Raw genomic sequence first — 14,976 nt, 5'->3', positions numbered from 1 at the left:
TTTTTCTTTCAAATTGAAATGTTAATTTTATTATTTTATTTTATTTTTAGTTAACTGTTTTTATTATTATTAAATAATACTTTAATGAGAGTGGACTGATAGTACTTTTCATGTCTGAAAAAGTTCATCTTTGATAATATTTCTAGGTAGACATTAATTACATATTCTTTTCCTATAAATATTTAAAATTATTTGATCAGTTTGGGGAAAAAAAGAAACCTCTGTTGGAATTCTGATTAGAATTGCACTAAATTTGTATATTAACATAAGAAACCCGTCTCTCCATGTCCCAGGTCCTGTTTTATGCCTTTCAATAAAATGCTATCATTTTCTTCATTTAGATCTAACTCCTGTCTTTTCCTTTTTTTTGAGCCAAATTTGAAGAAAGCGTTATTAAATACTGGCCAGGTCTATACCCAGGATTCCCAGAGTATGGCCTAATTCCTGTCTTCTTAGTTTTATTTCCAGTATTTTTCCCTTTTTATTATACTTATGATGGGATATTTTCCAATTCCAATTTCAGTTGAATAATAATAATTATTATTTTAATAATTATTTAATAATAATAATTTTTTCTCATTTTAAACTTTTATTTTTTGGTCTTATAATCTACACAGTTTTTCTAAGAATAGTGATAATATCAGGAAATCCTGGGTTGTTACTGATGTAATAAAAAATAGTTGCCAAACATAATGTAATTACTAGGTTTAGGTAAAGAGAAACTCTTATAATCGTGCTTAATGTTTCTAGGTAATGAATTATGTCTTCCTGAATTTCCTATTTTGGCTATCTAACCTCCATATTTCTGTACTGGAGGTAGGACTTTTAAGGTTACGATTAAAGTTAAATACATTCAGAGAGTGGATCAGCCAGTGTCCAGTGGGACCTCACACCAAAGCTCTCTTCCTCTCCTCCATGTATGGCATAACTGGAGGGTGGCCATGTGGATGTCAGGGATAGGACCCTCACCAGAGTCTAAGGATGCTGCTGCCCTGGTCTCAGGTTTCCAGCTTTTAGAAAATGACAGACTGAGTTTGATGTTTAAGTCTCCCAGTCTACAGTAGGACTGACTAATGCAGTCACCCTCCTACAACTGAGAGTTTGTTGGTAAACTCCATCCTACAAAACCATAAATGATGGCACAGTCATGACATTGCTCTCTAGCCCAGTGGTTCTCAACCCTGTTTAGCAAAAGCTGGTGACATTTTTGCTTGTCATAGGTAGGGCAGATAAGTGGGGAGAGAGGAGAGTTGTGTCTACTGCCAATGAACAGTAAAGGCCAGTTGTACTGTTGAAGGTCTCATAATGGAGAGACAGCTGTTCATGGTAAATATGTGATGCCAAGGTCAGTAGGGCTGAAGTTGAGAAGCTTGGCTTCACCAAACCCCTGAAAACCCTCTACCAATGGGAGCATTATTATTAGAGTAAGAATTGTGTTCCAAAGGCTCATCTGTTGAAGACTTGATCCACAATGCAGCAGTATTTCAAGGTGGGGCTTAGAGGACTTATATTGTGGGTACCCTGACCTCATTGATGGATTCATCCAGCAATAGGTTCATAATCTGATTGGCTACTGGGAAGTGATGGGCACTTACAAGGCAGGATCTAGTTAAGGAGATGACTCTTCAGGAGCATACCTTTAGGGGTATAGCTTGCCCTGTCTACTTCCTGTCTTTCTGCTCCATGATCACCACGAACTGAGCAATTTTCCTCTGCCTTCCTCCCCACCACATCTGTCCTATCACAGCCACTGACGCTGTGGGGCCTCATGATCATCCACGAAAACCTCTGAAATGGAAAATCAACTTGTCTTTCTTTAAATGGATTGCCTCAGGTACTCCCCTCCCCACCCCCCACCCCCCACCCCGCACCCGTGTACCCTGTCCCCAGGGAAGGAAAGCTTCCTGGCAGAGAGGATAAGGGGAGAGGGAGGAGCTCTGAACCTAACTGAGAAAAGTCAAGTCCCTGGCTGAGAAGGCAGGCCTGACCCACGGAGCTGGCTCTTGTTGCCTTGCGGCTGGGAGTGGCACCACCAGCTCTTCTGGGTTTGGAGTGGGTCAGCAGCAGGGCTTAGCACCGAACTACACTCAGCCAAGTTGAAGGTATCCAGACTTGTCAGCCTCACAGCTGGGACCACAGGTAAAACAGACTCGACACATAAAGAAACCATTTTCTTCATAGCTGTGAGAGAACTCTCCAATACCACCTTCTCTTCTGACTCTTAAGACACTGGTGAGTTTTCTTGATCCCCGGTTTTCCTAGATTTGCTTAGGAATAGCTGATGGATTTTATCAAATGACTCAAGGATACTCATTGACCTTGTCAGCGTGGTTTACTTGCTCTAATGGTCATGTGTTGAATTATCTTGATAGCTGCCTTCCTTTCAAAGAGAAAGTCTGTGTGTGTTTGTGTGTGTGTATGTGTGTGTATGTCCATGTATGTTTGTGTGTGAATGTGTGTGTATGTATATGTGTGCATGTGCATGTGTTTCTGTGTGTGTGTATGTGTTAAATATATGTGTGTGTGTGTGTGTGTGTGTGTGTGTGTGTGTGTATGTGTGTGTGTATGAACTGCTTATTGTAATAGGGCATTGAGCAAATGTAGTATAACCACCACAGAGTTATGCTTCCAGCCCCAGATGTTTTGGTTTGCTGTCTTTAATCATGTTTTTATAAGGCAATTCTAACCTCAGTTGGAAGGTCTTTATGCTTTTCTTCTAGACTAGAATTTATGGACCAAAAGCAAATGTATACTCACTGGTGGTGGAAAAGAATTCATCTCTAACACCATTCTTGTAAATGACTGATCTTTTAACCATTGTGATTTATTCCATACTTACCTTATAGAGTCAGTTTGGGTCATTTTTGTTTTGTAACAGCTTTTGGATTGGTTTTGCCTCCTCCTGTGTATAATCTAGTGGCTAAGCTGTTTGAATATGAAGTTAAATCATGCCACCAGTTCTCTTAACCCTAATGAATAACATGAAATGCAACCTCGTTACTTGTGTCAAAAGGAGCCTAACGGTCTGTGTTGCTCACTACTGCTCATTGTCTCTGTCAGCACCCCATCTTAGACTTGTGGAGAGACCACCCATGCCTCAGATGCAGGTGACATTTCCTGTGCTGTCCCTTCAGGCTTTTCTTGCTTCAGAACTTGGATTCCAGAATTTCCACTTAGGAATCATTCCCTGACTGCCCTATCCAAATAGATTTCTCCCAGCCTGACACCTCAGCTATCCAAGGCAGCAGGGATCTTCTCTTCTGGCTATCAAAGTGGCTTCATGTAGGATTCAGAAACCAAGCTAATGTATTTTCCTCTCAAAGTAAAAATCAGGTTGACCACTCAGGAAAATTACCTACTCTTTCCATCTTTGGCTTCAGAGCCCAAAGAATAGAATAGAATATGAAACTAATTCCCTAAAGATAATGCATTTATGCCACCGTAGACTGCTTACTTCCTTTATATTCTCAGAAAACCATTGTTTATATTTAATTCTATACAAATTTAAAGGATGTCTTAGAATTATAGCCACATAAAGATTAGTATGCATATAACAACACTAATGTTGAAAGAGAAAAGAAAGGGAAATTATATATATAAATTTTTATCAAGGTATCAACTACTTAAAAAATGTTTAGTCTCTCCAAATGGCTTGCTGAGAAATACTATTTGGCAGGATAATTCTCAATCTGGCTTATGTTGCCTGTCATCATTTTACGAAGCCCAGCATTTTAACATTTTTGAACATTTTCCCAAAGATATTTAACCATAGCTTCATCTTTCTAAAAAACAGTCAATAGAATGTGTGCAAAAGGACCAGTAAAAGAATGGTAAAAAAAATTAAATCATGGATGAAGAAAAGTCAATGTAAGCACAGTGAAGAAATGAATCCATTCACCATTACTAAGGATGGTAAGTCTTTTGAAAAAAAAATCCTTTTCTGAGCATACATGGGAGTATTATCAAATGCAGTGACTGTACGGCTCTTCCCACTACTTTATAGAACTTTAAAATAGAAGTCACCCTGGACATCAAATTGTCAGACGCAAATGTCAAGTCCCAAATAAGTAAGTGGCATGGCAGACGGTACAGGGGCTGCTTGTGGGGTGCATTATTGGTGGAGATAGCATTTGTTAACACCCCTACCAATGAAACCTTAAACTTTGAGGTTTCCTGGGGGTAAATGATGAAGATGCTGATGCTGGAGAAGCAACACTTTTGCTTTGAAATGATGAGATCTGCATCTCAGTGTTCATCAGAGGAGGAAGAGCTAGCTACAACAGATGCTGCCCTACTAACTCACAATCATGCTGGGGAGCTGTCAAGTTGTTCCTCCAAAAATACCAAGTAAGATGAGATAAAAGCAAATGTTTTTGCTATCAAGACAGAGACATTTGGTCGGAGCAATAAAATAGGCTCAAATGCCAGAAAAAAATAATAAAGAAAATGTGGAATGAGTAACTTCCAAAGTTATGGAAATAATTTGACTGTGTCTTACTACATGATAAAAATTGACAGGATTCCTAAGCTCGTACAGATGGAAGCGCTATGCTAACAGAACAGAACGGAACAGCTCGCAGAACAGAGGCATGGTTAGAGGCCCAGAATAGCCCGGCTGAAGCCAGGAATTCTGTCTGTTTCAAAACAATTACATTGTATATAAAATGTGGATACTTGTGGCTAGTTTCCTCAGAGCGGTAACTAGTTGTCTGTAAGCAGTAACATTCCCTTATAGTAAATGTTACATATTTGAATAATGGCTGAATTAGGCTTTGGGTTTAATCTGTGAAAATAACATCCTATCTCTTCATTGTTAACAGACCTCTGGATAAAAGAATAAATCCTATGTATTAAGTAAATTTAACATAATATGTAAAAAGGACAGTTTTCTCCTGCCATGCAAATGGATCAATCCTATTTTATTTGGTTAAAAGTCTGATTACTAGAATTGCAAAACATGTGACTAGAAATCCACAAAATGTGTGTCATAGACATCTTACTATGAAATCTAACCAGATAAAGGAGAGTGTGATGATGAAATGGACTAGATAGGATGGGGAAGCTAGGAAGGAAAGGGAAAAAGTAAGGTCTCTATAGTAAGTGTCATGAAATGGCCTGGGATATAGTCTGGCCAGCCTGTGCGGAATCATATTTCCTTAACTGGAAGCTGTGTGACAATGCACAAGCTTCCTAATCAAACATTCAGTTTTGTTGTAAAATTAGGCTAATGGAGCCGTCTAGGACATGGCAAAGGGTGACAGAAAGGCTGGCGGGGATGCAGCAATTCAGCAAGCATTCAGGCCATCACAGAGGCTGGCATTTAAGTCGTTTCATAACAGCTATTATTTCATTTTATGTGTATGGGTTTTTGACCGCATGTCTGGATGTGTACCACGTGGGTACCTGGTGCTCCCAGAAGCTACAAGTAGGCATTGGATTCTCTGGAACTGGAATTCGAGATGGTTGTGAGCTGCCATGTGGGTTGAATGGAACCCAGATCCTCTGCAAGAGCAACAGGTGCTCTTAACCTTGGAGCCATCTCTTCAGTCCCACCAGCTGCTTGCTGTATGTTACCTCACATCACTCTTACACGTGTAAGACTTGACTTTCTATAAATTGGTGTTTCAGAAACTCAAGTATCACTAATACCTATCTACTGCCCTCAGACTCCCAGAGATGGCCTATACTTTGCAGCATTAGAAGATCTCCAGACAAGGCTGAAGTAGCTCAGCAGGCTCTGTGCTGGCTACTACACCTGACGACCTGAGGTAGATCTCTGGCATTCATTTGGTAGGAGAGAATGAATTCCTGATTCCTACAAGTTCTCTTATCACTACACATATGCATCACACATTAAATAGGTAAATAAATAAAATCTAAAAAATTTTGAAGTTCTTCATGCAACTCTAACATGCAGCAGTTCTTAGGAACAATGGTCTTATGGAAATCATGTGAACTAAGAATTAACATATCCATTTTAGAATTCAGGATATAGGACTAAAAGATTAGTTTACTCACGATCACATGGCTAATGACTGACGGGTAAAATGGTCTTGATGTAGTCTCTTACGACAATTATAAAACTAAGTTACAAAGTAGCATGTAGATTTAATGCTAGTTTTTAAAAGTTAGTCATATGTTTAAAGACCATAAATAGGTTTATGAAATACATTTGTCAAAATAATATTAAAAAAGCATTAAAAGTAAGGTTTATTTTATTTTATGAGTTTTTTTGGTAATGTGATGGCATTTCTAAATATGTCCATATGTGTATATATATTGCATTTTTAATAAGAGAAGGAAAATATAAATGTTATTTCTTTTAAAAATCAGAAATCTCAGGAATAAATACATTTCTAACTTTCAATTAGATTGCCTGAAGAGCACCCATATGGTAATGTGGACAGTGTGAAGGAGTCCTGGGGACTAGGTATCTAATTCATGAAACATCTATTAGTTTGAGAATTACTAACGGCTTTACATCAATTCCAAGGTAGTAAAAACTGTTGTCTTTCTTATGCTCTGATGTCTCAAATCAGATACCTTTGATTTGCCTTGTCACCGTATTAGCTTAGTCCTGAGTAGGTCAGAACTTGAATACTTTCATAGCTTTTAATTCAGCTTTTATATCTGTCTATCTATGGTAGAATGTTGCCTGTGCATGTCTGCAATAGTGTTGATACGGCTCTACTGCACTTAAAAACAACAGTGGCTGGGCTGGAGGAGATAGTTATATTTACTAAACAAGGGACATGCCTGTCATGCTTACACACACATACACACACATGTGTGTGCATGCACACATGAATGTGCTCACAAATACATTTACAGATAAATAATTCATTTTTTAAAAATTAAGATTACTTATGGTTCAAGATCATACAATTATCAAATGAAACCGATCAAATATGGATCTATTACTTTCAAATAAAGGGGTATGAATTTGAGATCTTTTCTATTAAAATTGCAATAAAAATACATACTCACAATTTAACCATATTAACTGTACAATTCATGTCATTAAATATATTTTCACTGTTTTGCAGTCATCGGCATCATCTATTTCCTGCAAAGCTGAAACTTGGTGCCCATTGAGTGCTCATTTCCTCCTTTCTCTGGTCCTGTGATATCACTTTCTCAGTTCCTGAATCTGACTCATCTAGGAACTTCACCCAAGTAGACTCATATGTTTCTCCTTTTGTCGCTGGCTTTGCAGGTCACTTAGTACAGTGACAAGGTTCTTCCACAGTGAAGCCTATGTCAGATTCCCTTTCCAATAACAGATAATATTCCATCGTATGTATGTACCTCAGTCTGTTTATCAATAATCTGTTAGTGATCACCTGAGCTGTCTCCACATTCTGTCCATTGTTAATAAGGCTATTATAAACGTAGGTGTATGAACATCTGTTCAAGTCCCTGCCTTAGGTTGCTTTGGGTATGTAGATAAAAGTGGAGTTACGGGATCATCAAATAACTCTATTTTAAAGTTTTTAGGGACTGTCCTACTATTTGCACAATGGCCACAGCACTTTGTGTAACATCAGTTGTGTCTAAGCATTCTAGTTTCTTCGCAGCCTCATCCCCTCTGACTCTCTCTCTCTCTCTCTCTCTCTCTCTCTCTCTCTCTCTCTCTCTCTCTCTCTCTCTCTCTCCCCTTTGGTAATAGCTAGCCCAGGGGGTCTGAAGTGGATCTTGTGCCTGTGTTGGATTTTAAACAGGACCTATAAAGTCAATTGTATGGGCTGAGGAGCTAACTCAAACTAGTGATGTGTACCTTACTGTGATGATCTGTAGCAATGTACACACTAAGCATTGGGGTCTAGGAGATGATAGGAAGTGGCTATTTGAAGCCTTGTGCTTCTGGTAGAGTGATAGGATGATAGGGTAATAGGGTAATGGGATAGTTTCCATTCAGCTCTATTCAGGCAGAGTTCTGGGAGATCTTAGTGCATTATATGAATGCTACTGTGTTTTGAGGATGGAGTAATGAATTCAGACTCAGAACCCATTACAAGCCAACATTCCTTAGGCATCTAGATTTTGTTTAAAAGAATGCCAATATAGGTCCTCAAGTATGAATGGAACCTTTCTCATATTGAGGGTAAGAATTGGGAGTGTCTAGAAGATACTGATATAGCCTGTGGGAGCTGAGGGCAAAGACTCTAGTACTTTGGGCTCCTCTATGGCAGAATGCAGAAGGCTCATCCTGAGGATTGCCCACTCTCTCTGCTTTCGATTATGCTGCTGGTCAAGAGTGCTATCATCACTCTACTGCAACTGCCCAAGGAGATAACCTGGACAGACTAAAATGCTTTCCCCTTATAGGGAGGCATATGTTACCCTTAGGAAAAAACCATGAAGAAAGTTGTGCAATATGTGTGTCCATCAAAGACCATGAGAAAATGCCTAGCTTTTGCTCCTAGCAACACAGTGTCCTATTAGCATTATCTAGAATTATCTGAAGCAAGGATAGGCAAACTTGATTTTTCTTATAAAGTGCCTAATGGCAAATATTTTAGGCTCACTATCTCTGTTATATATTCTTAGTATACTCTTTATCCACTACTATAAAAACATGCTTCTTTCATTTTCTTAGTTCATGAGCCATGTAAATATAGCCCCATAGCCAACTCCTGGGCTATAGTTTGTCAAGCTAATGTTTTGGACCATCTCTGTCACCACATTGTGTTACCTTGCCTTTCCAGCAGAGTAATAGGAACTGTTCAGAAACAAATTGATTGTTTGTGTCCACCACAAATTTAGTTTAGTATAATGTCTTATACATTGGTTATCAAATGGGCTCCCAACTAGCAATAAGATTTTCAAATACATTGAGGTGGTTATACCCCGAGTCAGATATAGAATTAATCTTTTGTTTTTTCCACATATATAGTGTCTGTAACTCATCAGAAAGGGACAGTATACTCACTGTGGCGTGGCAGTGTGGGAGAATACCTGAGGCTCTAGACATGAGGCGAAAGGGAAGGAGGGCGCTTTCCTGTTTCATCTGTGTAAAGAGGCAGAGTGGTTCTGTAGAGTAAGTGACAGGGCTTGGAGAGGTGGCGTGGCAGTTAACAGCATTTACTGCTCTTTCAAAGAGCCCAGGTTGGGTTCCCAGTGCCCACATGCTGGCTCCCCAGTATTCACATGCTGGCTCCCAGCCATCCTTTACTCCAGTTCCAGGAAATCTGATGGCCTCTTCTGGCCTCCAAAGGCCTCAGGCACACAGGTGGTATGCAGACATACAGGCAGGCAAAACACTCATATACAGCAAGTAAAAGAAATAAATCTAAAATAAAAAGAGTGACAGGTAATTCCCATAGCATCTGTATTCCCAGAAAGAACAAATATGATATGCACTGAAACCTTATGGTAACACCACCAGTTTGAATTTTTGTTGTTGTCATTTGTTGTTGTTGTTGTTTTTAAACAAACAAAATCCCCAATTGAGAGCACTACCACTGGTTAAAACTGACGTTTCTAAGAGAGCACACAGCATGTCCCAGTGAGCATGGTTTGGTCGACATGTCTGTCAGATGCATACTTTCAAGTGTTCATAGGTTTCCAACATGAGATGTACAACTCCAGAAAAGGTTTGAGGGCAGAAGTGTGCTTCTCGGTTGCTACATTACTTCCACTTACTAAACTTGCTTTGTTTGGTTTTATGCTTTTAATGCCGTGTACTACCCCCTGACCTCTGTATGGTAAGGTGAATTAACATTGCAAGATCTCCAGGATACCAGTATTTACACTGTTCTCATCACAGTTAACTATGTGTTGGTAAAGCAGACAGATCTGAGTATAATGTGAAGGGCCCTGAAAGAGTATCTAAACTTAATTTCATTATTAGCAAACTTAAATATTTCATTATTAGCATACAAGATTGATATTACAACTGTAAAAAAAATGACTCCTTTGAGTTAAAGCACAGAAGCTGGGAGGGGTGGGGCTGAGGAGATGGCTCAGTGGTTAAGAGCACTGGCTGTTCTTCCAGAGGACCTGGGTTCAATTCCCAGCACTCACGTGGAAGCTTACAATGGTTTGTAACTCCAGTTCCAGGGGATATGGTACCCTCAAAAAGACATACATGCAGGCAAAACACTAATGCACATAAATATAAATCTTTGTTGGGTGGCAGTGTGCATGCCTTTAATCCCAGCACTTGGGAGGCAAAGGCAGAGGGATCTCTATGAGTTCTAGGCCAACCTTGTCTATAGAACAAGTTCTAGGACAGCCAGGGCTACAAAGAGAAACCTTGTCTTGGGGGAAAAAAAGAGAGCCCAGAAGCGACCAGACAGTTTGTTCAAAACTGAACACCTTGGAAGAAAGTAATGACATACTAATTAAGCCATTATCAGAGATTAGGAACTCATAAGGGTTCCATTTTTTAGTCCACCATCCCTCCACTGTTCTCCAGAGTTCTTAAAGCATGAGATTTGACAGTTGAAGTGCTAGAGTGACCCAGCCTTGTAGGGGAAGTAAGCCCAGGGACCATCAAAATTAGGAATGGAAAGCCAAGTGCGGCATAAGTAAGGAAGACTAGAAGATATGTGCTAAGAGAAAAAAAGAGCTTGAAAATTTCATGCATGTCTTTTATAAAGCTGGCAGACTCAGTCCTAGCTTCATACATGCCAACGTCTGTATTTGAGACTCCTTAGGTACAAAATTCCCTGAAGAGACTAGAAGCTTCAGACATGAAAACTAAGTCGTTCCCTGATAAATCCTTGAGAGGCTCTATTGCAGGTATTGGGGGGAGGGGAGGCTGCTGTGGATATTGCTCTATATAAATAAAACACTGATGGCCAGTGACCAGTCAAGAAATAGGTTGCCAGGCAGGAAGTAGGTGGGACAAGGAGAGAGGAGAATTCTGGGAAGCAGAAGGCTGAGGGGAGAGACACTGCAGCCACCGCCAGGACAAGCAGCATGTAAAGACTCTGGTAAGCCACCAGCCACGTGGCAAGGTATAGATTTATAAAAATGGGTTAATTTAAGATAAAAGAACAGTTAGCAAGAAGCCTGTCACGGCCATACAGTTTATAAGTAATATAAGCGTCTGAGTGATTATTTTATAAGTGGATTGTGGGACTGCGGGGCTTGGGGAACCTGGAGAGAAGCTCTCCAGCAACAGGAGGCTGTGATGTTGTGAACATATACCATGTGCTCTCATGTTACCTCATTTAATCTTTCAAAGATTACTTCCTTAAGATGAGAAATTCTACCTGCTTTCCAATTGGACATTCACCCCCAGCCTTATCAGTAGATAAACCAAGTAAATGTCGATCTTCATGGAAACCAAGCCAAAGCCTGAAAGACACAGCAGGTGCCATTGCGGACAAACTCGTTACTTATGATAGCATGCTTAGAATTTCTCAACCCAAACAAACATGTTCCTTTCAAAGTGATATAATAATAATGACATGTTTAATATGAAAATCAAGATGGAGAAATGGCTCAGCCATTAAGAACACTGTCTGCTCTTCCAGGGGACCCAGGTTCAATTCCCAGAACTCTCAGAGCAGCTCACAAGTATCTCTGACTCCAGCTCCAGGGCATTTGACACCCTCACACGGACATACATACAGGCAAAATACCAATGCACATTTAAAAATGAAAAGAAAAGAAAGAAAGGAGAGAAAGAAAGAAAAAAGAGAGAAAGAAAGAAGAAAGAAAGGAAGGAAGGAAGAAAAGGAAGCATACAAGAGTTGATCTTGGGAATCAGAAGAGATTGACTGGGAGTCCAGCTTTTCTTGCATGCTGATTGTCTGCCCTTTGTCAACTTACTCAACAGATCCTGGTCTCAATGTCCTCATCTGGACAGTGGGAACAGCCATAGTAAAGATGCAGTTTCTAAAGCTAGGTGGTGGTGGTACATGCCTTTAATTCCAGCATTCTGAAGGCAGAGGCAGGTGGATCTCTGAGTTCCAGTCCAGCCTGGCCTACAGAGCAAGTTCCAGGACAATCAGAGCTACACAGAGAATCCCTGTCTCAAAAAAACAACAACAATGACAACAAGATGCAGTATCTGGGGCTGAAGAGATGGCTCAGCAGTTGAGAGCACTTGTTGCTCATGCAGAGGTCCCGGGTTCAGTTCATAGCACCCATGTCAAGTGGTTCCCAGCTGCCTGTAACAGCAGAACCAGGAGATCTACCACCCTCTTCTGGCCTCCACAGGTACACATATCCACATAATTGTGTGTGTGTGTGTGTGTGTGTGTGTGTGTGTGTGTGTGTGTGTGTGTAATATAATATGATAGATAGATAGACAGACAGACAGATAGAGTTTCTGTTTTCATCTTCCATGTCATTAATGCCCTCATGGTTGTCTTAGCACATTGTCACTACAACTCTAGGTATTGTATCAATGTCCTGGGTAAGTACAGAAAGGAGGATGTAAGAGGGGCTTACTACAAGAAAACACAACATCCTATGAAGCCTTTAACTTATGCCTTGTCCACGATTGTGACACTTGATGACCCTTAGCATCAGGGAGTCAGGAGAAGTATATTTAGAAAAGTGGCTGCTACTCTAGCAAAACTGGAATCTTGCTGTTAGGAAAGAAGAGAGAATGATATTAGGTGGTGCTGTGGGATGGTCTGTATGGCAAATGTGTTGCTCTGATTGGTCAATAAATAAAATACTGATTGGCCAGTGGCTAGGCAGGAAGTATAGGTGGGACTAACAGAGAGGAGAAAAGAAAGAAGAGGAAGGCAGAAGGAGTCACTGCCAGCCACCACCAGGACAAGCAGTATGTGAAGACACTGGTGAGCCACGAGCCATGTGGCAAGGTATAGATTTATGGAAATAGATTAATTTAAGCTATAAGAACAGTTAGCAAGAAGCCTGCCACGGCCATATAGTTTGTAAGCAATATAAGTCTCTGTGTTTACTTGGTTGGATCTGAGCGGCTGTGGGACTGGCGGGTGACAGATTTGTCCTGACTGTGAGCAAGGCAGGAAAACTCTAGCTACAAGGTGGGCAACCAGTGCTGCCTACTGCAAGCATCATTAAAAGATCAGTAGGTAAAACCATAGAGGGCCATCCACTACTTCTGACAAGCATCCTCCACCCATTATATTAAGGACAGTTGATTAGTTTGATTTGGGGCTCAAATCCATAGAACAGATGGAGTGGACATTGAGAGAAGGAGAAATTAGGACAAACTTGATTATACAAAAGGGATTTGTACAAAAAGGAAGAGAAGTGGGATGAGAAATTTGTGGGGGGGGGGCAGAGGGAAGAACAGTAGATGTTGAAAATGTAGTGGGATCTGAACAAGCAAATAGAGATGGACAGGTATAAATTGACAATGGGCATCAGAGTTTGAGTATTATATAAAAAGACTGAGAAAACCACGGTAGGCTGTGAACAGAAGAGCAAAATGTTTCTATAACAAGAAAATTCATATTTGTTGTCACACTGAGACTCTTAATCTCTTTCCAAGCTGAGTCAATACAGTTATCAACACTTTTCTGCTCACCACCTCCAGAGCAGCATGCCAGAGAATATGAATAGATCACTGGAGCATGATTCACCATTAATTAACAGTATTATTCTTTTTAGTGATTTATAAAAGACAAAGGAACAATTACCGTTTAACTAGAAATCTGTGTAGATATGAGTGTCTCTTGTTTTCTCGGTCGGTTCGGCTGCTGGTATCTTCTGAAAAGGCAGCAAATGGGCTTGACTTAAACCCTAAAACAATCAGCTAACTCTGTTCAGGATTGTGTCCACAGAAAACAACCCTGTCCCTCTGTGCATCACAATGTCAGGTCTTTACTTTGCACTGGTCAACTTGTGCATATGGTATAAGCGACTGTCTTTCAGATGGCATGAGCCAGAGTTTCTGTTATTTTCCAAAATATTTTTAGCTCATATTTAGTGCTGTAGGGAGCATCATTACTCCAAATCAAAAGATTATCTGTGGAAAGTTGGGAACTGGTTCTTTCTAATCCTTTAGAAAAAAAAAAAGTAGTTTTGCAAGATGTTTCCTGTTCTGATATTTCAAGAGGGGGGCAATTTATTCATGATTCTGCCTGTGTCTTGCATGCTTTCTCCTTCTGTGAACTTATAGTTTTGATGCTACTCCATTTCTTGATCACTGCATTTCAGACTTAACTTAAAGACACATATTCTTTCTATGATTACTTTGTTTGGCTTTGCGTTTTGCCAAATGCAAAGGAATCACAACTATCATTCATTTCTGGAAACCTCTTCCTCCCTTGACTTCCTTTATTCTTCCACAGGAATTTTATATGTGAAAGTTACATTTTGTTCACACATTTTTCATATTTTTTTGTCAACTAACTTTCATAGAATTTACTATAAGTTGTTCATTAAGTTCTCACATTTATTTGTCTATCTTGTTGGTCTCACACTAAAGTTTAAAAAAATAATGAGGAACTGGAAAATGGTTCAGTGTTTTAGAATATCTCTTGCTGTTGGAGAGGAACGGAGTTTGATTCTCAGCACCTCTATGATAGCTCACAGCCATCTGTAACTTCACTTTCAGGGAATCTGATACCCTCTTCTGACTTACATGGTAACACACACACACACACAGTACACATACATACATATAAAGCATTTACTCACACATGTGTGGATAAATGGATGAGTACATGTGTACACAGGCATAGCATGGCATGCATGTAGAGATCAGAGGTCAACTTGCAAGAGTTAGTTCTCTCTTTCCACCATATGTGACTATGGGATGGAACTCAGGTCATTGGTCTTTATTGGAAGTGCCTTTACTCACAGCCATCTGGACAACCAATACTGAAGTATTTTGATAATAGTAGGTCATACCAAAAGCAGAATGACTAACTCACACCAACTTGTAGTATATCACAGTTGAAAAGATGAGCTGTGTGGAATGTAAGTCTAGTACTTTGAGAGTTTAAAACGGTATGTGAATTCTCATTTCTTCAATGATAAAAAAGCATGAATTTATACCCTCATCCCACATTCTCCCTT

Source organism: Peromyscus maniculatus, chromosome 1 (genome assembly GCF_049852395.1).
Source record: "Peromyscus maniculatus bairdii isolate BWxNUB_F1_BW_parent chromosome 1, HU_Pman_BW_mat_3.1, whole genome shotgun sequence".
NCBI classification, from domain to species: Eukaryota; Metazoa; Chordata; class Mammalia; order Rodentia; family Cricetidae; genus Peromyscus; species Peromyscus maniculatus.
The sequence above is the reverse complement of the archived record's forward strand: the minus strand, read 5'-3'. Positions refer to the sequence as shown.